Source organism: Thunnus maccoyii, chromosome 24, assembly GCF_910596095.1.
Source record: "Thunnus maccoyii chromosome 24, fThuMac1.1, whole genome shotgun sequence".
NCBI lineage: Eukaryota > Metazoa > Chordata > Actinopteri > Scombriformes > Scombridae > Thunnus > Thunnus maccoyii.
In genome coordinates this window covers 3,664,173-3,689,841 of record NC_056556.1, presented here as the reverse complement: position 1 = coordinate 3,689,841, position 25,669 = coordinate 3,664,173, and the positions used below count along the sequence as shown (strand labels likewise).

At 38.2% G+C, this 25,669-nt stretch overlaps 4 long non-coding RNA genes across 5 annotated transcripts; all 4 read left to right on the top strand.

The window, feature by feature from the left end:
• Positions 1 to 3,428: 3,428 nt before the first annotated feature.
• Positions 3,429 to 4,972, top strand: LOC121891878. Its single transcript, XR_006094199.1, has 3 exons — positions 3,429 to 3,882; positions 4,263 to 4,346; positions 4,889 to 4,972. It is a non-coding gene; the product is annotated as an uncharacterized LOC121891878 (long non-coding RNA).
• Positions 4,973 to 8,790: 3,818 nt separating this feature from the next.
• LOC121891885 lies at positions 8,791 to 9,322 on the top strand. The gene is made up of 2 exons (XR_006094206.1): positions 8,791 to 8,952; positions 9,240 to 9,322. It is a non-coding gene; the product is annotated as an uncharacterized LOC121891885 (long non-coding RNA).
• A 6,354-nt stretch (positions 9,323 to 15,676) lies between these two features.
• On the top strand, positions 15,677 to 17,189 carry LOC121891880. Of its 2 annotated transcripts, XR_006094202.1 has the most exons (3): positions 15,677 to 15,840; positions 16,265 to 16,348; positions 16,873 to 17,189. It is a non-coding gene; the product is annotated as an uncharacterized LOC121891880 (long non-coding RNA). The 2 variants fall into 2 exon arrangements; XR_006094201.1 differs by lacking the exon at positions 15,677 to 15,840 and having other exon boundaries at positions 16,245 to 16,348.
• Positions 17,190 to 20,746: 3,557 nt separating this feature from the next.
• Positions 20,747 to 21,278, top strand: LOC121891884. Its single transcript, XR_006094205.1, has 2 exons — positions 20,747 to 20,908; positions 21,196 to 21,278. It is a non-coding gene; the product is annotated as an uncharacterized LOC121891884 (long non-coding RNA).
• The last annotated feature ends 4,391 nt before the right edge of the window (positions 21,279 to 25,669 follow it).

Here is a 25,669-nt window from a genome sequence, read left to right as displayed (position 1 = left end):
ATGCAGTTTTATTCAACTGAACTCTTCTGTTCTGGTCACCTGCTTTGGTTTTCTAAACACTCTTTCATATTTTGAAATATATTGTTAGTCAAAAAGGTGATACTGTATAGTTGATCATGTCAATATTTCTGAGCCTAAGTGCCTTGTACTACTATTTCCATCAAAAAGCCAAAGACAGTTTGAAAGAGAACGCTCTGTTTCAGCTTTTTGTTTAACATGCAATTGTTCTGCATGTGGACTTTCCAACTTTATATTCAAATAAAAAGTCAAGTGCAATAAGAAGCTGTGTTTTTTTCTCTTACATTGTAATTACATGATTGAAATATCAGTGATTTAGCTCTGTTCTTCATTCCTAAAGAACATTTTGTTTGTATTTTTCATTAACAACACGAAACCGTAAACTTTAGTAACAATAAAAAAATGTTAATTTTACAGTAACTTAATGGCAACCCTGCTGCCAGTTGTTGAATGTTTTTACAGGAAGTTTTAACAGTGTGTGTGTAGAGGTGTGTGTGTTTCTACTGTAGCAGCCTGGTGTCATCAGGAGATTTAATGAAGGTAAACACAGTGAACGGTGGTGCGTAACGGCACTGCGCTCTGGCGCAGCACTTCTCAGAGGCTGCAGATTTATCAACATATCAGTCCTGCTGACTTCAGATGCTGCAGGGATTTAATGAAGTGAAGGAGAAGCTTTTCATACAGTAGAAACAGCTGTGGACAACAGATACTGTAACAATCACCCACATTCATTTATACATCACTGCACACTGATTTACTGACTTTCCTGCTTTAACCACATTAAACCTTATTTTCTGTGCACATGTTGGTTGGAGAGTGTTTAACTGAAATAAATGATTTATATTTGAAGCATTAATCTGTTGTTGCAGCACGTCTGCATCCAGTAGACTATTTAGTATGAAACACAGGCGCCTGATACTGTATCAGTAGCCTATGTGACGCTCACAAAAACAAAGGGATTTTATGAGGATGACGTATGACTGCAGCGTTCTACTATAGTCATACGTCATTGTTCAGTTTTAACAACAGCTGACATTTTTCATCTTTGAGCACAAAATGAAGTTATTTGTCCACAAATATTTGGTGAACATTGTGGCTAATCAACATGGTCAGAAAATGACTCAGAAAAATATGAAATATCTCAAAAATACCAAAATACACTGGAGGGAGGCTTTAAATAGTATTTAAATGTTTGAAAACAACATTTGAATGTGTAAATCTGAAGGAGATTTTACCTCATAAAAATCATCCTTATGTCTGCAGTTTAGTGTCACCACAACTTTCACACCATATTAATCTCAGCACACAAGTAAGAAATGGTGTCTGACCTCAGAGTCTCCAGTCTACAGTGTGGACTCTCCAGAAAATCACACAGTAGATTTGTTCTTGAACTGTTTCGACTGTAGTTTCCACTCAGATTCAGCTCTCTCAGATGGGAGGGGTTGGACTTCAGAGCTGAGAGCAGAGAAGCACAGCTGATCTCTGACAACCTGCAGCTCTTCAATCTGAATAAAGAAGAAATCATGTAGCGTTAGAAGCAGATTACATGGGTGCAAGAGCTCCGTCTACAGACAGATTTCTATCAAAAGTGAATTATTTGTTCCATCATAATCTGTTTATTTTTACCACTAACATAAAAAAGATTTTACTCTGCCACCACATTTCTGCTTTTTTCACTTTGTAAACGATTAAACGGCCAGGGAAAGAGACGTTGGTTGTTCCAGACATCAGCGCTTGTTCCAGCTTCCTGCGGTTGTTTATGCATCAATTTATACGTCTGTTTTCTCCAAAATAATCAAAGGTATGGCAGTTTTATTTAATGTGCACTTATTTCTCTGTAGGGATGGGTACCGAAACCCGGTATTAAACGAGCCCCGAGGATAAATGATTAAAGACTGTAGTATTGATAAGCTCCGATGTTACCGGTTCTTTTATCAGCACTTTTTAATGTTTTGGTGTAATTTATTCTCAAACTGCAGCCTCTCCTCCACACACACACACACACACACACACACACACACACACACACACACACACACACACACACACACACACACACACACACACAACACAAACACAAACAGACACACACACAAACACAAAGACACACACACAAACAGATAAACACACACAAACACAAAGACACAAACACAAACACACACAAACAGATAAACACACACAAACACACAGACGCACACAATCACAAAGATACACACAAACACACACAAAGACACACACAAACACAGAGACACACACACACAAACACATTCACAAACACACAGACACACAAACACAAAGATACACACAAACACACAGACACACACACACACACAAACACACAGACACACACACACACACAGCAAAGTCAGTGAACAGCAGATCACATGTGAAGTGAAGATTACTCGAGTTGACGACAACTACGCTCGTTACTTCTTAAGTGCAATAACACCTTAGCGAGTAAAAAGCCAATACTCTATCAATACACCTGATCAACAAGCATAAACATGTAGAAAAGTGATATTTTCAACTGCTCTGTCCGCAGTCTCTCATCCACCGCTGCTATGTTTTACACAAACACAGCGCGCTAGCTCGGCTAATAGCTAATTGTTAGCAACAAGCTAAAACTAAAGCTGTCTGTATGTAGTCTAACTGTTTAGCTTAGTTTGCCACCAATCTTCAAATTTGGCTCATTCTTGTAAACTCAGCTGCTGGCTGAGACAAAGCAGCCTCTCCTCTCTACCAGCGGTACCTGCAGCAGTCAATCACATCAGCAGCAGAGGGAGGAGGAGGAGGACAGGAGGAAGGACTGATACTGACTGATGTCTGTCTTCTTCTTTCTTTCTAGACTTCACTCAGTATCTTCATGTCAGGAATATTATTTATTTTATTGACGTTTTACATTTGTTTCCAGAGACATTATTGAGTTTATAAAGTGACTTTGCTGTTGTAAACATGACTGTTGCAGCTGGGCGGCTGTGGCTCAGGAGGTAGGGTCAGGAGCGGGTCGTCCACTAATTGGAAGATTGGCGGTTCGATTCCCGGCTCCTCCAGTCCGCATGTCGATGTGTCCTTGGGCAAGATACTTAAACCCAAATTGCTCCTGATGGCTGTGCCATCAGTGTGTGAATGTGTATGAATGATGAGATTTCCTGTGATGGGCAGGTTGGGACCTTGCATGGTAGCCCCTGTACCCATTCTGCGTATGAATGTGTGTGAATGGGTGAATGTGATTCGTAGTGTAAAAGCGCTTTGAGTGGTCGGAAGGCTAGAAAGGCGCTATACAAGTACACTCCATTTACTGTTGCTGCTCTAGAAACAATGTTTAGTTATATTTATAATAAAAAATAAATTCTGATCCTGTTCTGAATTTATTTTTAAAAAAAGAATAAATTCAGAATTTAGGGCTCGACTTTAAGGCTTGTCCGATTTCTTTATACGGCAAATGGAAAAGAAATTTACTTGTCCCACCACACAAGTTAAAAGTGACAAAAAAAATCCTCACAATGTTTCATCTGCTCTGCACCTCTACTGTGCGCACTGAAAAAGAGGGATGATGCATCACAGACAGACAAAGTCTGTGACGAGATGTCAAGAGGCAGATATTCACATTTTATTACATAATGAAAAGGTCCAAACCTTCAGATGCACAAGAAAGAAAACGGAGAAAAGAGGAGGAGGAAAAGAAAGTCCAATATAGAGGTATGTCGTCTAATGTTAACATAGCTAGCTAAGTAGCAATAAAGCTAATGCTAGATAATGATGCTACGATAGCTGCTGGACTCACATATCGTTACAGATTGAAGGATATGAGACTGAATGACAAGCCAGTAGCGAGCTATCTGGATAACTGCTCCTTCCTACAACGTAAGGCTTTGTGCTGAAATTTCACTGACCAATATCAGTGATAATGGCTAACGCTATATCCATAAAAACATAGATTTCTGCACTGGGTTGCACCAACTATGTGTAAGCTGGCATGAGCCACTTGGCATCGTAGCACATTGTAGTAAACTGGATCAATAGTGAAATATCATATCAATAAATTAGGTCTCTACTGGATTACTGTGTTGCTAAATGGCAGCAATTAGAGTTATGTTGTAACTTATCTCCGTGGTGAAAGCTTTTATTTTTTTTTTTTTGAACTGACACACAGCTGGTGCAACAGGCTGCAGCAGTTGTTTGTCTACTCTGCAGCTACATGTTTTTGCTTGTAACAGGCTGATATCTACTCTATAACTGTCCAGATGCACTCAGGAAATATCTGCAGAAGCCTCCAGCTGCTGGAGAAGTTACATCTGATCTCCCATCTACACCACTCTCTGAAGCAGGTCAGTTCAGCCACTTATTTGTGGTCTCTGTGTAACTGATAATACACTGCTATGTTGTCTTTATTATTATTATTATTATTATTAATATATTTATTATTAGTAGTATTATTATTATTTGAATGTCACAGTTACACCTTGTTAATTTCAAGTCAAATATCAATATTATCTTTTATTAAATGGTTTCTTACATACTTGTGTTATCATGGTAACACTAGCGCAATAAAATATATTGAATCATAAATATAATTTCTATATTATAAAGGGAACATAGCTAACTTAAATACTAATCAATATTAGACTGCAACCATCTATATTTATTCAAGTTGTCTACAGGACACATTAAAGCTAGAATAACTTATTCCATCTAAAATAATTTCAACTTGGATTCTTCACTTTTTTTCACTCATGTAATTGAACAGTTCTGGTCAACCGTTATCTATAATTTATGCTTCAGATGTGTTTATTGTCTGATGTGTTGTCATTTATGAATCATTGTGTGTCCTTACTAAAGGATTAATAACTATATTTACATGTATGTTTAGATTTGCCTGCAGGTGAAGCAACAACAGACACAACAGACACTTCTACTACTCTACAGCCTGCAGACACCATCAACTGGAACAGATCCTGAAATATGTGAGTCCATCAAGGCAGCAGCTATAGATCCTGCTGACTGGCAGCCCTGTCTGATATGGTGAGGACAGAGATAGTCAGCAGAGGCCATATCAGCTAAAATAAGACTCTACATTTACAAAATGAGAGGATGGGAGAAGTTCCCATCACCACCACTTCTACAGAAAATAAGTGAATGGAGAGAAAATCAAGAGAAGTTGGTTGGGTATATTCCAAGAAAAAATTTAAACAAGTCTTTACTGTTTCTGCTGCAACCTGTTCTCACAAAAAAACTACAAACTAATCAGTAATTGATTTAATGACTGGAAAAATTGCAGTGAAATATTCAAAACCCACGAGAACAGTCCAGGGATCTCATTTGTTGAGTAAGCAGGAACGGGGCCTGAAAGAGGCGTACGCCACTTCCCAAGCAAAAGTTGTGATCTATAAAAACAAACTTGATGGGACAATGTGCGCACCTGCACCTAAACTCTTACCCATGCGTAGGAACATTTTAGAGACAGGGGAAATCCACGACGCAGAATTGAAGTGAATTGAAGGCAGATTGTATAATAATCCTCTCACACATTTCATTTCACTTAATATCAAACATCAATTATAGATCCACATTATCAGAAACACTCAAACCAGCAGTGTTATCTGTACTTTGGCTTGTAGTGAGCCATAACTTCCATAAACATCTTTCAATTTGTAAAGATATAAAGCAACTCAGATCTTAAAGTCTGCCCAACATTTCATCAGTGCTGCCTCACCCGGAGCACAAAGGAGAGAGTCAGTTGTGGAGCAGCAGCAGCTGAAATGAATGATGTCAGGATGTGGCAGGTGGCAGGATTCTGCAAAGTCTGGGTTGCCTTTCTCCAATATTAGCTAAGCATGAAAATACTGATTGATTTTCACCTTAGCCACGTTAACTTACTGATGAAATGATCATCATTGATTGTAGAAATCCAAGATGACATCAAATAACTTCAACAAACGGAACTAAAACATATTTACAGGACAGAGCGTTAATAGATTTTTAATATTTGGTTATACTGTGCATATATCACCAAGTATGAGTTCCCATGTAGTTTATATGTGTAAAATGGCTACAGTAAACACGGCTGTATTGTCAAGCACAGAGACACTGGAGACACAGCGGTGGCTGCCACACACACTCTGCCTTCTCCAGTCACCTCACCGGCTCATCTTCACCACCTGTGCTCACTGTGTCAATTAGAGAAATACCTGTATGCTGGATTTTGGAGTAAATATAAACTAATATAGTGTTTATTGTATTTTACATATTGAGTGAGTGGTGTAAAAACTACTTATACTGGTTAACTGGGAGCTGGCCCACTGCAGGGTGTGTTAAACATTTAACCAGAGATGTCTAACTTAACAATCCACAGGAATGTTTATTGAGGTTGTATATGGTTGTTTTGGGTTACACACATAATTTCAATACGTGTGAAAACGGGGAAATAAAAGGTTAAATGTCTGTTCATGCCTGTTGTGGTCCTTCCCCTGCTGCTGCTGAGCACAAGTGACAAGAAAGGCTCCGATACACTGACTCTCAACACTGATTGGCCAGGCGTCTAAAGACAGAGAGAGTGATTGGTGCGGTGAAAGAAACACATGTACATGAATATTCATGAAGGCTTTTGCATCGACCATTTATGGTTGAGTGTGGGCGTGTAGAGGGCGGGATATGACGCTGATCCATGAGCGCACATTTCCAGGTGGACTGTGATTTATAAAGGGAAATATACGTGCATTCGTGTGTACGCATGGTTTTATAAATATGATTATTTTTGGGTGCACGCCATTTTCGGCTTTTGTGCGCACGTACAATTTTAGTGTGGATCCTACACACTGTTTTATAAATGAAACCCCAGAACATTGTGGGCACATGACATCATGGAAGGAGTCATCTATCCAGTGTAATCTATCTACATCTACTGTGCTGTTGTGTTTTCTGGGTTTTACTTTGCTCTGTGTTTCTCTTGTGTGTTCCTTCACTCCTCCTGTTTTCATGTGCTCCTCCTCTCACCTGCCCTGCAGTAGCCTCGTTGGTCCTGCCCTGCTCCTAGTGTCTTCCCCAGCCTATCAGCTCCCAGCCTGCCCTTGTATTGTGCCACCTGTTCCTTGTTGTCTGATTACTTCAGTTTGTATTGAAGTTCAGTTTTCAGTTCAGTCTTTGTCGAGTCGTCTGTTCAGTTAGTCAATTCTGTTATGTCGTGTTTGCTCAGTTTCCTGCTCAGTCGATTTTTTTTTTTTGTATCTTGTTCTACTCAGCTCATCCTGCTTTTGTTTTTTTCCTGCCAGTCTTTGAAATAAAGAGGCTTTTCTTCAGCCCTGCTTTCTGGTCTCTGCATTTGGGTCCACCTGCTCCTCAATGTATGACAGGGTGGTGATGAGGCAGTACTGGTGGGGTAATGTGGTTTGGGGGGGGGGCACTAAATCCTAATCTCTCCTAGGGCACCAACATGTCTAGAGTCGGCCCTGCTGTCAGATTTATTAAAGGAAAGCTTTTACATTTTCAGAGTGAGTGAAGAAATCAGGAGAGAGGAGACAGAAGTGAGGAAGAATTGCAGGATGTAACTTAATGGTGTTGAAAGAAAAACAAGGAGAAAGTAAAGAAGTGATTGAAAAGGAAGAAGGTGCAACTGATTCAAGATTTAAAGAAACAGTTGAAGGAGTAAAGAGAAACACACAGAGGCAGCCCAGGCGTCAGGTGATGGAGAGACATGAACACATTCAAAGCAGGAGGCAGAAAAAACTGTTAAGGTCTGACTTCCACCTGTATCTAGATGAATTACTGTTCTGTAAATATGTTTAAAGACACAATCTGTTATCCAAACTAAAGGACATCCTAACAAACAAAAGTCAAAGCACAAGATTCAAACCTGCTATAAAAGGACTTACAGATGTTTTAACACAGGTACTAACACTACACAACAACTCTGTTAACATGATGTTTTCTTCAGCTGTTAGAAGGTCGTTGACCTCAGTAACTGTTGTAAACACAGCACTAAAACTGACACTTTCACTTATTAGGAAACAAAATGCTGATTCATCTGATTCATTTATAAGTCAAACTGTTGTCTTGATTTGGCTTTAAGTTGAAACAAATTAATTCCCCATCAGTCACTTTTGTTATGTTGTTATATTACAAACATTGATCTATATTAAGGACCATATAGAGGCTGAGAATCCAGATTTGTTTTTCAGATAGAGACTGATTGGTCCATCTATCATCCATAAGGCCTACGTTTATTTATGTGTTGTAAATAAATACTGTTAATATTTAAAAATTAGGTTAATAAATATTGTTAATATTTGTTTAATATTTATTTACATATTTTTTGTGCACTTGTTTCATTTCAGCTCAGTGTAGAGAAATACAGCGATACAGACAACCGCCTTACTGCGTATCTATGACGACATTGTCGACACCGCGTATCCGTATCTGTGACGCGCCTGCTCCGTAACATAACTAGTAGTTTCAGGGGGCCTACCACCCCCCCTGAAAACAATCCTAGTAGAAACACTGTCAGTCATTATTATTAAACGTCAGAAGGATGATCAATAATTAATCAATAGAGCTCATATTGAAACAGACTTTACAAAGTGCTTCACAATTCAGGATCAAATGAAAAGATCATTAACAGGGAAGTAATGGCTTGAATAAAATTCATAAATTGAATCATTTATATGTTGACACTGTTTGGATGCTTTCAACTGTTTGTTCGTCTGATTTCTACGTTCACAAACAAAATGAAAAAGTCAATTATTGTCATTTTTACTCTGACAAGTGACTTTTGTGGATGTGTAACAGTTAAAAAAGACACTTTAATAATTCTTATTTCCAATTTGTGTTTGTGAATTTTATCTCAATGAGGAACTTTTATTCATGAATGTTTCCTGTGGAAATGACCTTGCTGCACATCGTCCCTTCTGTCCCTCACAGAGCTGTTTTGCATTGCTGAGGGTAAGTTGTGTGGAAAAATGCTGCTGCGCTATTTTATTGTTTTCTATGAAATTTGAACCGTTTATGTTGTAACATTTAATGCATATTGTTTACTGTTAATACTCTTACTTTAACTAGCTGTTTCATGTTGTTTTGACTGTTAATATGAGTTTTGTAGATGCTTTTGTTGAACTTTCTTGGTGCCATTTGTATTACAGCAGGCTGCCCTGCGTCATGTAGTCAACGTAGCGCTGCAGAGATTTTAGCATCTATTTCCTGGTGTAAATTCTGTTATTTTGCATGTTTAGGAGCAGATGTGCAGGAGAGACCAGAAGGTGATTCATATGTGTTACATTGTCTTCTGCAGGAGCAAATAAAGGCTGGAAACCAATCCTTTGAGTCGTCTCGTTACATGTCCTTACCACATCTGTCACACATGTACAAGTGAAAGATAAATTTACTTGTCTGAAGGACAAGTGCCTCAAAAAGTTAATGTGGAGCCCTGCATGCGCACCTGTCACCTGCTGTTTTGGTTCATGTATGTGCAGCAGTGCAACATGTAAAAGGGCTGAGTGAATATAGATCAACTGGTGTGGTGATTAATAAATACTCTCTCAGCCAGTCACATCACTGGTCTCATAGCTGTGAAACACTTGTGCCAATCACAGTTAAACGTGATAACGACGACTCAACAAACAGAAAGCTTTTCTTCAGGAAATGTCTGGATGGTTCAGAGCGTCACGACATGAACACACATCACCACAAATCTGCAGCCAAAGACAGATGGAGCAGTTTTTTCATCAGTTAATATTATAACAATAGAAATTTTTAAAAAATGTATTTGGTGAAGCTGTTTATATGATTATAGCCCATCAGACTGATGCTATTTCAGCAATAATTATAGCCTAATGTATCTCACCTCGTACACGGTCACATAGTTTAGTAATTAATGTTACACAACAGCGTTTGCATCGTAATGTGTCTCGGGATAAAACATGAGACGCTACTTTGGCTAAAAAGAAAGACGTAGAAGAGGCTGATGAGCCCCGCTAACCCGACGTCTCCTTCATAAAAAAGCAGAATATCGAGTTATAACCGACCAGACTGATTCACTGTAAATGATTGCAGTAAATTTACAGCAGGACTTCAGCAGTACTAACCTGTTATTTTTAAATGTAGCACTTTCCTGTTAATACAAAAAAAATCTGTTAAATTACGCTCCATTTACCGTTTTTTAATAGAATTATAATGTATTTGCATTTTAACGTTAATCAACAGTCAAAAGTATAAAATAACGGTATAATGCAGTATTTTTTGCATTTTGGGAAGAACCATTTCACCTGAACTGCACATGTGAAGCTAGATCTGTTCTTTTCTTCATCTATATCTTACTAATTATTTGGTGAGCAGCAATTTTACTCATAAATCAGTGTAAAGTCTGTCAGTGATGTTTCCAGAGATGTTTGTTTGCATTACTGAATATGTGCACGTCATGATAGAAGGATTCAGCAGCAACGTTTAAGCATAATTTCATAGATGATTGCTGATTAGCCTAATCAGACGACACAAGGAGCTCATTTTAATGTCTACATGTCTAAGTTAACGTATTTTGCCAGTGAACTCATTAAGCATTATGATAGTCTTTACAGTGTAAACCTTTTACACAGTCGGAGGAGGAGTGTGGTAGAACCACTGTGGAACTCTTCAAGACTAAACCCACCGATGCAGGAGTCAAGGAAGTTCTCTCTCTGGGTGAAGATGTCGAGCTGTCGTTTGTGTCATCCAGTTTCTGATGGCTCACTTCTCAGAGACCATTACAGGACTAATCCTTCTTGCAAATGTAAGATTCCTTTATGTATATGTACATATATACACACACATATGCCATGTCATATAATGACTCATCACTTTGTATTTGGCTTTCTATGTTCTAGGGATCTGCCACTACAGCTGACGTTGAGAGGATAATCTCCATACCTGCAATTCCTTGTCTGATACTGCTTGGTATGTTTACATCATTGGATAGACAAGCAACAAAATGTTCTATTAAAGCATAATGCAAAACTCTTGTAAAGACATATTCTGATCTCCTTTGTTATAGGAATGCACTGCTGTTTTTTAAATTCAACTTCTCTTAGTTGCAGTACTATTGGTTGGTCAATACATAAAGAATTTATTTGAAAAAAACCATGAATGATATTTTTGAAAGAAACAACAAACTGTTGAATGTAATGGTTTACATGGTTTACTTTCTGAATCCAAAATCCAAAATGATGCAAAAGTCAACTACTGTTTTTGAATATTATCTGAAGAAACACATGTTTTAGAGAAATTAGCACAACTGACGATATCTGTTTTTTCAAGTGGACTCTTCACATGGTGCTACACATGTTGCTGTCTGTGTGACCACGGCAGGAAATCAAAAGCTCCTCTGACTGTACCGTGGTTGTATTAGCATCAAAAAACTACAGCTGTTCTTGTTTCTGCCACAAGCCAAACAAGATGCACAAATTTATATCACAATAACTATTCTGTAACCATTAAAACTTCACATCTCTGCATGTTACTGTGCTACTATTGTTATTGGGGGCAGTTGAAATGAGAGGCAGCAACTGTTAGATAAATATTGATTCAGGGTATAAATGGACAGAATATTCATTTTGGATTAAAATAAAGTTTCTCAAGCAGTACTACACATGGCAAAATACTTTTTCATCGCTCAACACAATTCATTTCAAACATGGACCAAAAATCCATGAATTTGACAGGAAAATTCTTCTAAGTTTCAGGTGAAACGGCAGGAAGCTGTATTCAGCGCTGGATGGTCGGCCTTGAGGGCCACATCATATGTGAGGGGATCCAGCCCACCTTCCTGACGGGGCTCGCTGCGTTATTTTACACCTTCTACACCTTTAATCTCTGATCCCAAGAAGAGGCAGCATGCACACTCCAATTCATCCAAAGGTTAGATACTTTCAGTAACACCTGTATTTTTCTCATCTTTTCCATAACGTGCTGTTGCACATCGATACATTTGCTGCATTTTATTGTGTTGTTTATCTGAGTGAGTTACACAACTTGATTTTCACACAGTGTCTGAAGAATCATTATCATTCTTCCAGACGCTTTGTTGGAATAAACCCTGAGAGAGGCACCAAGACTGGACGGGACAAAGTCTTATCAAAGAAAACTGGCAAAGTCACCAACAAAAACAAAACAACAGTCGATCCACATGAATCCACTCTGCTGAGGAAACTCATGGACTTCAAGTGGGACTTCATTTAAGATGGTGAGATTACTCAATCCCATTACTCGCTTCTATTTATCAAAACACCAGCTGGTGGTGCAAATGATGCAGTTTTATTCAACTGAACTCTTCTGTTCTGGTCACCTGCTTTGGTTTTCTAAACACTGTTTCAGATTTTTAAATATATTGTTAGTCAAAAAGGTGATACTGTATAGTTGATCATGTCAATATTTCTGAGCCTAAGTGCCTTGTACTACTATTTCCATCAAAAAGCCAAAGACAGATTGAGAGAGAACGCTCTGTTTCAGCTTTTTGTTTAACATGCAATTGTTCTGCATGTGAACTTTCCAACTTTATATTCAAATAAAAAGTCAAGTGCAATAAGAAGCTGTGTTTTTTTCTCTTACATTGTAATTACATGATTGAAATATCAGTGATTTAGCTCTGTTCTTCATTCCTAAAGAACATTTTGTTCTGGTTTGCATTATGTGCTTGTAGCCAGCTTTGGACACAGATTTTATGAAGAATGACAACCAGGTCTATTAAAACCTTTTTCTTAACAAAAGTGTCTTTAATTGTATGTATTGTGACTATTCCTATGTGTTTAACCTGCTAAGTCAGTATTCATTTAGGTTAAAAATAGGTTTATTAAAATGTTTGTCAAAAAATACAAACTAAATTGTTCAATCAAACAAATCTGTCAACTGTAAGATACTGTAAAAGAAAAAAAAACAGTTCTATTAATAAAGCAATGAAAAACCAGATCATACTGTATTTTTCATTAACAGCACGAAACCGTAAACTTTAGTAACAGTAAAAAAAATGTTAATTTTACAGTAACTTAATGGCAACCCTGCTGCCAGTTGTTGAATGTTTTTACAGGAAGTTTTAACAGTGTGTGTGTAGAGGTGTGTGTGTTTCTACTGTAGCAGCCTGGTGTCATCAGGAGATTTAATGAAGGTAAACACAGTGAACGGTGGTGCGTAACGGTGGTGTGTAACGGCACTGCGCTCTGGCGCAGCACTTCTCAGAGGCTGCAGATTTATCAACATATCAGTCCTGCTGACTTCAGATGCTGCAGGGATTTAATGAAGTGAAGGAGAAGCTTTTCATACAGTAGAAACAGCTGTGGACAACAGATACTGTAACAATCACCCACATTCATTTATACATCACTGCACACTGATTTACTGACTTTCCTGCTTTAACCACATTAAACCTTATTTTCTGTGCACATGTTGGTTGGAGAGTGTTTAACTGAAATAAATGATTTATATTTGAAGCATTAATCTGTTGTTGCAGCACGTCTGCATCCAGTAGACTATTTAGTATGAAACACAGGCGCCTGATACTGTATCAGTAGCCTATGTGACGCTCACAAAAACAAAGGGATTTTATGAGGATGACGTATGACTGCAGCGTTCTACTATAGTCATACGTCATTGTTCACTTTTAACAACAGCTGACATTTTTGATCTTTGAGCACAAAATTAAGTCATTTGTCCACAAATATTTGGTGAACATTGTGGCTAATCAACATGGTCAGAAAATGACTCAGAAAAATATGAAATGTCTCAAAAATGCCAAAATACACTGGAGGGAGGCTTTAAATAGTATTTAAATGTTTGAAAACAACATTTGAATGTGTAAATCTGAAGGAGATTTTACCTCATAAAAATCTTTCACATCATATTAATCTCAGCACACAAGTAAGAAATGGTGTCTGACCTCAGAGTCTCCAGTCTACAGTGTGGACTCTTCAGAAAATCAAACTGCAGATTCTTTTCTGAACCGTCCCGACTGGAGTCTTCACTCAGATTCAGCTCTCTCAGATGGGAGGGGTTGGACTTCAGAGCTGAGAGCAGAGAAGCACAGCTGATCTCTGACAAACTGCAGTTCTCCAATCTGAATAAAGAAGAAATCATGTAGCGTTAGAAGCAGATTACATGGGTGCAAGAGCTCCGTCTACAGACGGATTTCCATCAAAAGTGAATTATTTGTTCCATCATAGTCTGTTTATTTTTACCACTAACACAAAAAAGATTTTACTCTGCCACCACATTTCTGCTTTTTTCACTTTGTAAACGATTAAACGGCGAGGGAAAGAGACGTTGGTTGTTCCAGACATCAACGCTTGTTCCAGCTTCCTGCGGTTGTTTATGCATCAATTTATACGTCTGTTTTCTCCAAAATAATCAAAGGTATGGCAGTTTTATTTAATGTGCACTTCTTTCTCTGTAGGGATGGGTACCGAAACCCGGTATTAAACGAGCCCCGAGGATAAATTATTAAAGACTGTAGTATTGATAAGCTCCGATGTTACTGGTTCTTTTATCAGTACTTTTTAATGGTTTGGTGTAATTTATTCTCAAACTGCAGCCTCTCCTCCACACACACACACACACACACACACACACACACACACACACACACACACACACACAGACACACACACAAACACAAACACACACAAACACACATATACACACACTCACCCACACACACATACAGAAACACACACACACAAACACACACACACAAAGACACACACACAAACACAGACAAACACTTACAGAGACACACACACACAAACACAAACACACGCACACACACACACACACACACACAGACACACACACACAAAGACACACACACACACAAACACAAACAGACAAAGACTTACAGAAAGACACACACACAAAAACACACACACACAAACACACGCACACACACACACAAACACAAACACATACACAAACACACAGACACAAACACACACACACACACAGACAAAAACAAACACAAACACGCACAAACACACACACACAAACAAACACAAACACACAGACACACACACACACAAACACACATACACACAGCAAAGTCAGTGAACAGCAGATCACATGTGAAGTGAAGATTACTCGAGTTGACGACAACTACGCTCGTTACTTCTTAAGTGCAATAACACCTTAGCGAGTAAAAAGCCAATACTCTATCAATACACCTGATCAACAAGCATAAACATGTAGAAAAGTGATATTTTCAACTGCTCTGTCCGCAGTCTCTCATCCACCGCTGCTATGTTTTACACAAACACAGCGCGCTAGCTCGGCTAATAGCTAATTGTTAGCAACAAGCTAAAACTAAAGCTGTCTGTATGTAGTCTAACTGTTTAGCTTAGTTTGCCACCAATCTTCAAATTTGGCTCATTCTTGTAAACTCAGCTGCTGGCTGAGACAAAGCAGCCTCTCCTCTCTACCAGCGGTACCTGCAGCAGTCAATCACATCAGCAGCAGAGGGAGGAGGAGGAGGACAGGAGGAAGGACTGATACTGACTGATGTCTGTCTTCTTCTTTCTTTCTAAACTTCACTCAGTATTTTCATGTCAGGAATATTGTTTATTTTATTGATATTTTACATTTGTTTCCAGAGATATTATTGAGTTTATAAAGTGACTTTGCTGTTGTAAACATGACTGTTGCAGCTTGGCGGCTGTGGCTCAGGAGGTAGGGTCAGGAGCGGGTCGTCCACTAATCGGAAGATTGGTGGTTCGATTGATGCTACGATAGCTGCTGGACTCACATATCATTACAGATTGAAAGATATGAGACTGAATGACAAGGCAGTAGCGAGCTATCTGGATAACTGCTCCTTCCTACAACGTAAGGCTTTGTGCTGACATTTCACTGACCAATATCAGTGATAATGGCTAACGCTATATCCATAAAAACATAGATTTCTGCACTGGGTTGCACCAACTATGTGTAAGCTGGCATGAGCCACTTGGCATCGTAGCACATTGTAGTAAACTGGATCAATAGTGAAATATCATATCAATAAATTAGATCTCTACTGGATTACTGTGTTGCTAAATGGCAGCAATTACAGTTATGTTGTAACTTATCTCCGTGGTGAAAGCTTTTACTTTAGTGATGCATAAATCACAACTTAGTGATAATAATTTACGTTATAACTAAGTTTGAACTGACACACAGCTGGTGCAACAGGCTGCAGCAGTTGTTTGTCTACTCTGCAGCTACATGTTTTTGCTTGTAACAAGCTGATATCTACTCTATAACTGTCCAGATGCACTCAGGAAATATCTGCAGAAGCCTCCAGCTGCTGGAGAAGTTACATCTGATCTCCCATCTACACCACTCTCTGAAGCAGGTCAGTTCAGCCACTTATTTGTGGTCTCTGTGTAACTGATAATACACTGCTATGTTGTCTTTATTATTATTATTATTATTATTATTATTCTTGTTATTTGAATGTCACAGTTACACCTTGTTAATTTCAAGTCAAATATCAATATTATCTTTTATTAAATGGTTTCTTACATACTTGTGTTATCATGGTAACACTAGCGCAATAAAATATATTGAATCATAAATATAATTTCTATATTATAAAGGGAACATAGCGAACTTAAATACTAATCAATATTAGACTGCAACCATCTATATTTATTCAAGTTGTCTACAGGACACATTAAAGCTAGAATAACTTCTTCCATCTAAAATAATTTCAACTTGGATTCTTCACTTTTTTTCACTCATGTAATTGAACAGTTCTGGTCAACCGTTATCTATAATTTATGCTTCAGATGTGTTTATTGTCTGATGTGTTGTCATTTATGAATCATTGTGTGTCCTTACTAAAGGATTAATAACTATATTTACATGTATGTTTAGATTTGCCTGCAGGTGAAGCAACAACAGACACAACAGACACTTCTACTACTCTACAGCCTGCAGACACCATCAACTGGAACAGATCCTGAAGTATGTGAGTCCATCAAGGCAGCAGCTATAGATCCTGCTGACTGGCAGCCCTGTCTGATATGGTGAGGACAGAGATAGTCAGCAGAGGCCATATCAGCTAAAATAAGACTCTACATTTACAAAATGAGAGGATGGGAGAAGTTCCCATCACCACCACTTCTACAGAAAATAAGTGAATGGAGAGAAAATCAAGAGAAGTTGGTTGGGTATATTCCCAGAAATTTTTTTTTTAAAAGTCTTTACTGCTTCTGCTGCAACCTGTTCTCACAAAAAAACTACAAACTAATCAGTAATTGATTTAATGATTGGAAAAATTGCAGTGAAATACTCAAAACCCACGAGAACAGTCCAGGGATCTCATTTGTTGAGTAAGCAGGAACGGGGCCTGAAAGAGGCGTACGCCACTTCCCAAGCAAAAGTTGTGATCTATAAAAACAAACTTGATGGGACAATGTGCGCACCTGCACCTAAACTCTTACCCATGCGTAGGAACATTTTAGAGACAGGGGAAATCCACGACGCAGAATTGAAGGCAGATTGTATAATAATCCTCTCACACATTTCATTTCACTTAATATCAAACATCAATTATAGATCCACATTATCAGAAACACTCAAACCAGCAGTGTTATCTGTACTTTGGCTTGTAGTAAGCCATAACTTCCATAAACATCTTTCAATTTGTAAAGATATAAAGCAACTCAGATCTTAAAGTCTGCCCAACATTTCATCAGTGCTGCCTCACCCGGAGCACAAAGGAGAGAGTCAGTTGTGGAGCAGCAGCAGCTGAAATGAATGATGTCAGGATGTGGCAGGTGGCAGGATTCTGCAAAGTCTGGGTTGCTTTTCTCCAATATTAGCTAAGCATGAAAATACTGATTGATTTTCACCTTAGCCACGTTAACTTACTGATGAAATGATCATCATTGATTGTAGAAATCCAAGATGACATCAAATAACTTCAACAAACGGAACTAAAACATATTTACAGGACAGAGCGTTAATAGATTTTTAATATTTGGTTATACTGTGCATATATCACCAAGTATGAGTTCCCATGTAGTTTATATGTGTAAAATGGCTACAGTAAACACGGCTGTATTGTCAAGCACAGAGACACTGGAGACACAGCGGTGGCTGCCACACACACTCTGCCTTCTCCAGTCACCTCACCGGCTCATCTTCACCACCTGTGCTCACTGTGTCAATTAGAGAAATACCTGTATGCTGGATTTTGGAGTAAATATAAACTAATATAGTGTTTATTGTATTTTACATATTGAGTGAGTGGTGTAAAAACTACTTATACTGGTTAACTGGGAGCTGGCCCACTGCAGGGTGTGTTAAACATTTAACCAGAGATGTCTAACTTAACAATCCACAGGAATGTTTATTGAGGTTGTATATGGTTGTTTTGGGTTACACACATAATTTCAATACGTGTGAAAACGGGGAAATAAAAGGTTAAATGTCTGTTCATGCCTGTTGTGGTCCTTCCCCTGCTGCTGCTGAGCACAAGTGACAAGAAAGGCTCCGATACACTGACTCTCAACACTGATTGGCCAGGCGTCTAAAGACAGAGAGAGTGATTGGTGCGGTGAAAGAAACACATGTACATGAATATTCATGAAGGCTTTTGCATCGACCATTTATGGTTGAATGTGGGCGTGTAGAGGGCGGGATATGACGCTGATCCATGAGCGCACATTTCCAGGTGGACTGTGATTTATAAAGGGAAATATACGTGCATTCGTGTGTACGCATGGTTTTATAAATATGATTATTTTTGGGTGCACGCCATTTTCGGCTTTTGTGCGCACGTACAATTTTAGTGTGGATCCTACACACTGTTTTATAAATGAAACCCCAGAACATTGTGGGCACATGACATCATGGAAGGAGTCATCTATCCAGTGTAATCTATCTACATCTACTGTGCTGTTGTGTTTTCTGGGTTTTACTTTGCTCTGTGTTTCTCTTGTGTGTTCCTTCACTCCTCCTGTTTTCATGTGCTCCTCCTCTCACCTGCCCTGCAGTAGCCTCGTCGGTCCTGCCCTGCTCCTAGTGTCTTCCCCAGCCTATCAGCTCCCAGCCTGCCCTTGTATTGTGCCACCTGTTCCTTGTTGTCTGATTACTTCAGTTTGTATTGAAGTTCAGTTTTCAGTTCAGTCTTTGTCGAGTCGTCTGTTCAGTTAGTCAATTCTGTTCTGTCGTGTTTGCTCAGTTTCCTGCTCAGTCGATTTTTTTTTGTATCTTGTTCTACTCAGCTCATCCTGCTTTTGTTTTTTTCCTGCCAGTCTTTGAAATAAAGACGCTTTTCTTCAGCCCTGCTTTCTGGTCTCTGCATTTGGGTCCACCTGCTCCTCAATGTATGACAGGGTGGTGATGAGGCAGTACTGGTGGGGTAATGTGGTTTGGGGGGGGGGGCACCAAATCCTGATCTCTCCTAGGACACCAACATGTCTAGAGTCGGCCCTGCTGTCAGATTTATTAAAGGAAAGCTTTTACATTTTCAGAGTGAGTGAAGAAATCAGGAGAGAGGAGACAGAAGTGAGGAAGAATTGCAGGATGTAACTTAATGGTGTTGAAAGAAAAACAAGGAGAAAGTAAAGAAGTGATTGAAAAGGAAGAAGGTGCAACTGATTCAAGATTTAAAGAAACAGTTGAAGGAGTAAAGAGAAACACACAGAGGCAGCCCAGGTGTCAGGTGATGGAGAGACATGAACACATTCAAAGCAGGAGGCAGAAAAAACTGTTAAGGTCTGACTTCCACCTGTATCTAGATGAATTACTGTTCTGTAAATATGTTTAAAGGCACAATCTGTTATCCAAACTAAAGGACACCCTAACAAAATAAAGTCAAAGCACAAGATTCAAACCTGCTATAAAAGGACTTACAGATGTTTTAACACAGGTACTAACACTACACAACAACTCTGTTAACATGATGTTTTCTTCAGCTGTTAGAAGGTCGTTGACCTCAGTAACTGTTGTAAACACAGCACTAAAACTGACAATTTCACTTATTAGGAAACAAAATGCTGATTCATCTGATTCATTTATAAGTCAAACTGTTGTCTTGATTTGGCTTTAAGTTGAAACAAATTAATTCCCCATCAGTCACTTTTGTTATGTTGTTATATTACAAACATTGATCTATATTAAGGACCATATAGAGGCTGAGAATCCAGATTTGTTTTTCAGATAGAGACTGATTGGTCCATCTATCATCCATAAGGCCTATGTTTATTTATGTGTTGTAAATAAATACTGTTAATATTTAAAAATGAGGTTTATAAATATTGTTAATATTTGTTTAATATTTATTTACATATTTTTTGTGCACTTGTTTCATTTCAGCTCAGTGTAGAGAAATACAGCGATACAGACAACCGCCTTACTGCGTATCTATGACGACACTGTCGACACCGCGTATCCGTATCTGTGACACGCCTGCTCCGTAACATAACTAGTAGTTTCAGGGGGCCTACCACCCCCCCTGAAAACAATCCTAGTAGAAACACTGTCAATCATTATTATTAAACTTAAAATTAATCTATAGAGCTCATATTGAAACAGACTTTACAAAGTGCTTCACAATTCAGGATCAAATGAAAAGATCATTAACAGGGAAGTAATGGCTTGAATAAAATTCATAAATTGAATCATTTATATGTTGACACTGTTTGGATGCTTTCAACTGTTTGTCTGATTTCTACGTTCACAAACAAAATGAAAAAGTCAATTATTGTCATTTTTACTCTGACAAGTGACTTTTGTGGATGTGTAACAGTTAAAAAAGACACTTTAATAATTCTTATTTCCAATTTGTGTTTGTGAATTTTATCTCAATGAGGAACTTTTATTCATGAATGTTTCCTGTGGAAATGACCTTGCTGCACATCGTCCCTTCTGTCCCTCACAGAGCTGTTTTGCATTGCTGAGGGTAAGTTGTGTGGAAAAATGCTGCTGCGCTATTTTATTGTTTTCTATGGAAATTGAACCGTTTATGTTGTAACATTTAATGCATATTGTTTACTGTTAATACTATAACTTTAACTAGCTGTTTCATGTTGTTTTGACTGTTAATATGAGTTTTGTAGATGCTTTTGTTGAACTTTCTTGGTGCCATTTGTATTACAGCAGGCTGCCCTGCGTCATGTAGTCAACGTAGCGCTGCAGAGATTTTAGCATCTATTTCCTGGTGTAAATTCTGTTATTTTGCATGTTTAGGAGCAGATGTGCAGGAGAGACCAGAAGGTGATTCATATGTGTTACATTGTCTTCTGCAGGAGCAAATAAAGGCTGGAAACCAATCCTTTGAGTCGTCTCGTTACATGTCCTCACCACATCTGTCACACATGGACAAGTGAAAGATAAATATACTTGTCTGAAGGACAAGTGCCTCAAAAAGTTAATGTGGAGCCCTGCATGCGCACCTGTCACCTGCTGTTTTGGTTCATGTATGTGCAGCAGTGCAACATGTAAAAGGGCTGAGTGAATATAGATCAACTGGTGTGGTGATTAATAAATACTCTCTCAGCCAGTCACATCACTGGTCTCATAGCTGTGAAACACTTGTGCCAATCACAGTTAAACGTGATAACGACGACTCAACAAACAGAAAGCTTTTCTTCAGGAAATGTCTGGATGGTTCAGAGCGTCACGACATGAACACACATCACCACAAATCTGCAGCCAAAGACAGATGGAGCAGTTTTTTCATCAGTTAATATTATAACAATAGAAATTTTTAAAAAATGTATTTGGTGAAGCTGTTTATATGATTATAGCCCATCAGACTGATGCTATTTCAGCAATAATTATAGCCTAATGTATCTCACCTCGTACACGGTCACATAGTTTAGTAATTAATGTTACACAACAGCGTTTGCATCGTAATGTGTCTCGGGATAAAACATGAGACGCTACTTTGGCTAAAAAGAAAGACATAGAAGAGGCTGATGAGCCCCGCTAACCCGACGTCTCCTTCATAAAAAAGCAGAATATCGAGTTATAACCGACCAGACTGATTCACTGTAAATGATTGCAGTAAATTTACAGCAGGACTTCAGCAGTACTAACCTGTTATTTTTAAATGTAGCACTTTCCTGTTAATACAAAAAAAATCTGTTAAATTACGCTCCATTTACCGTTTTTTAATAGAATTATAATGTATTTGCATTTTAACGTTAATCAACAGTCAAAAGTATAAAATAACGGTATAATGCAGTATTTTTTGCATTTTGGGAAGAACCATTTCACCTGAACTGCACATGTGAAGCTAGATCTGTTCTTTTCTTCATCTATATCTTACTAATTATTTGGTGAGCAGCAATTTTACTCATAAATCAGTGTAAAGTCTGTCAGTGATGTTTCCAGAGATGTTTGTTTGCATTACTGAATATGTGCACGTCATGATAGAAGGATTCAGCAGCAACGTTTAAGCATAATTTCATAGATGATTGCTGATTAGCCTAATCAGACGACACAAGGAGCTCATTTTAATGTCTACATGTCTAAGTTAACGTATTTTGCCAGTGAACTCATTAAGCATTATGATAGTCTTGACAGTGTAAACCTTTTACACAGTCGGAGGAGGAGTGTGGTAGAACCACTGTGGAACTCTTCAAGACTAAACCCACCGATGCAGGAGTCAAGGAAGTTCTCTCTCTGGGTGAAGATGTCGAGCTGTCGTTTGTGTCATCCAGTTTCTGATGGCTCACTTCTCAGAGACCATTACAGGACTAATCCTTCTTGCAAATGTAAGATTCCTTTATATAAATGTACATATATACACACACATATGCCATGTCATATAATGACTCATCACTTTGTATTTGGCTTTCTATGTTCTAGGGATCTGCCGCTACAGCTGACATTGAGAGGACAATCTCCATACCTGCAACTCCTTGTCTGATACTGCTTGGTATGTTTACATCATTGGATAGACAAGCAACAAAATGTTCTATTAAAGCATAATGCAAAACACTTGTAAAGATATATTCTGATCTCCTTCGTTATAGGAATGCACTGCTGTTTTTTAAATTCAACTTCTCTTAGTTGCAGTACTATTGGTTGGTCAATACATAAAGATTTTATTTGCAAAAAAACATAAATGATATTTTTGAAAGAAACAACAAACTGTTGAATGTAATGGTTCACATGGTTTACTTTCTGAATCCAAAATATATATATTATACATTATCTGAAGAAACACATGTTTTAGAGAAATTAGCACAACTGACGATGTCTGTTTTTTCAAGTGGACTCTTCACATGGTGCTACACATGTTGCTGTCTGTGTGACCACGGCAGGAAATCAAAAGCTCCTCTGACTGTACCGTGGTTGTATTAGCATCAAAAAACCACAGCTGTTCTTGTTTCTGCCACAAGCCAAACAAGATGCACAAATTTATATCACAATAACTATTCTGTAACCATTAAAACTTCACATCTCTGCATGTTACTGTGCTACTATTGTTATTGGGGGCCGTTGAAATGAGAGGCAGCAACTGTTAGATAAATATTGATTCAGGGTATAAACGGACAGAATATTCATTTTGGATTAAAATAAAGTTTCTCAAGCAGTACTACACATGGCAAAATTCTTTTTCATCGCTCAACACAATTCATTTCAAACATGGACCAAAAATCCATGAATTTGACAGGAAAATTCTTCTAAGTTTCAGGTGAAGCGGCAGGAAGCTGTATTCAGCGCTGGATGGTCGGCCTTGAGGGCCACATCATATGTGAGGGGATCCAGCCCACCTTCCTGACGGGGCTCGCTGCATTATTTTACACCTTCTACACCTTTAATCTCCGATCCCAAGAAGAGGCAGCATGCACACTCCAATTCATCCAAAGGTTAGATACTTTCAGTAACACCTGTATTTTTCTCATCTTTTCCATAACGTGCTGTTGCACATCGATACATTTGCTGCATTTTATTGTGTTGTTTATCTGAGTGAGTTACACAACTTGATTTTCACACAGTGTCTGAAGAATCATTATCATTTTTCCAGACGCTTTGTTGGAATAAACCCTGAGAGAGGCACCAAGACTGGACGGGACAAAGTCTTATCAAAGAAAACTGGCAAAGTCACCAACAAAAACAAAACAACAGTCGATCCACATGAATCCACTCTGCTGAGGAAACTCATGGACTTCAAGTGGGACTTCATTTAAGATGGTGAGATTACTCAATCCCATTACTCGCTTCTATTTATCAAAACACCAGCTGGTGGTGCAAATGATGCAGTTTTATTCAACTGAACTCTTCTGTTCTGGTCACCTGCTTTGGTTTTCTAAACACTGTTTCAGATTTTTAAATATATTGTTAGTCAAAAAGGTGATACTGTATAGTTGATCATGTCAATATTTCTGAGCCTAAGTGCCTTGTACTACTATTTCCATCAAAAAGCCAAAGACAGTTTGAGAGAGAACGCTCTGTTTCAGCTTTTTGTTTAACATGCAATTGTTCTGCATGTGAACTTTCCAACTTTATATTCAAATAAAAAGTCAAGTGCAATAAGAAGCTGTGTTTTTTTCTCTTCCATTGTAATTACATGATTGAAATATCAGTGATTTAGCTCTGTTCTTCATTCCTAAAGAACATTTTGTTCTGGTTTGCATTATGTGCTTGTAGCCAGCTTTGGACACAGATTTTATGAAGAATGACAACCAGGTCTATTAAAACCTTTTTCTTAACAAAAGTGTCTTTAATTGTATGTATTGTGACTATTCCTATGTGTTTAACCTGCTAAGTCAGTATTCATTTAGGTTAAAAATAGGTTTATTAAAATGTTTGTCAAAAAATACAAACTAAATTGTTCAATCAAACAAATCTGTCAACTGTAAGATACTGTAAAAGAAAAAAAAAACAGTTCTATTAATAAAGCAATGAAAAACCAGATCATACTGTATTTTTCATTAACAGCACGAAACCGTAAACTTTAGTAACAGTAAAAAAATGTTAATTTTACAGTAACTTAATGGCAACCCTGCTGCCAGTTGTTGAATGTTTTTACAGGAAGTTTTAACAGTGTGTGTGTAGAGGTGTGTGTGTTTCTACTGTAGCAGCCTGGTGTCATCAGGAGATTTAATGAAGGTAAACACAGTGAACGGTGGTGCGTAACGGCACTGCGCTCTGGCGCAGCACTTCTCAGAGGCTGCAGATTTATCAACATATCAGTCCTGCTGACTTCAGATGCTGCAGGGATTTAATGAAGTGAAGGAGAAGCTTTTCATACAGTAGAAACAGCTGTGGACAACAGATACTGTAACAATCACCCACATTCATTTATACATCACTGCACACTGATTTACTGACTTTCCTGCTTTAACCACATTAAACCTTATTTTCTGTGCACATGTTGGTTGGAGAGTGTTTAACTGAAATAAATGATTTATATTTGAAGCATTAATCTGTTGTTGCAGCACGTCTGCATCCAGTAGACTATTTAGTATGAAACACAGGCGCCTGATACTGTATCAGTAGCCTATGTGACGCTCACAAAAACAAAGGGATTTTATGAGGATGACGTATGACTGCAGCGTTCTACTATAGTCATACGTCATTGTTCAGTTTTAACAACAGCTGACATTTTTCATCTTTGAGCACAAGTCATTTGTCCACAAATATTTGGTGAACATTGTGGCTAATCAACATGGTCAGAAAATGACTCAGAAAAATATGAAATGTCTCA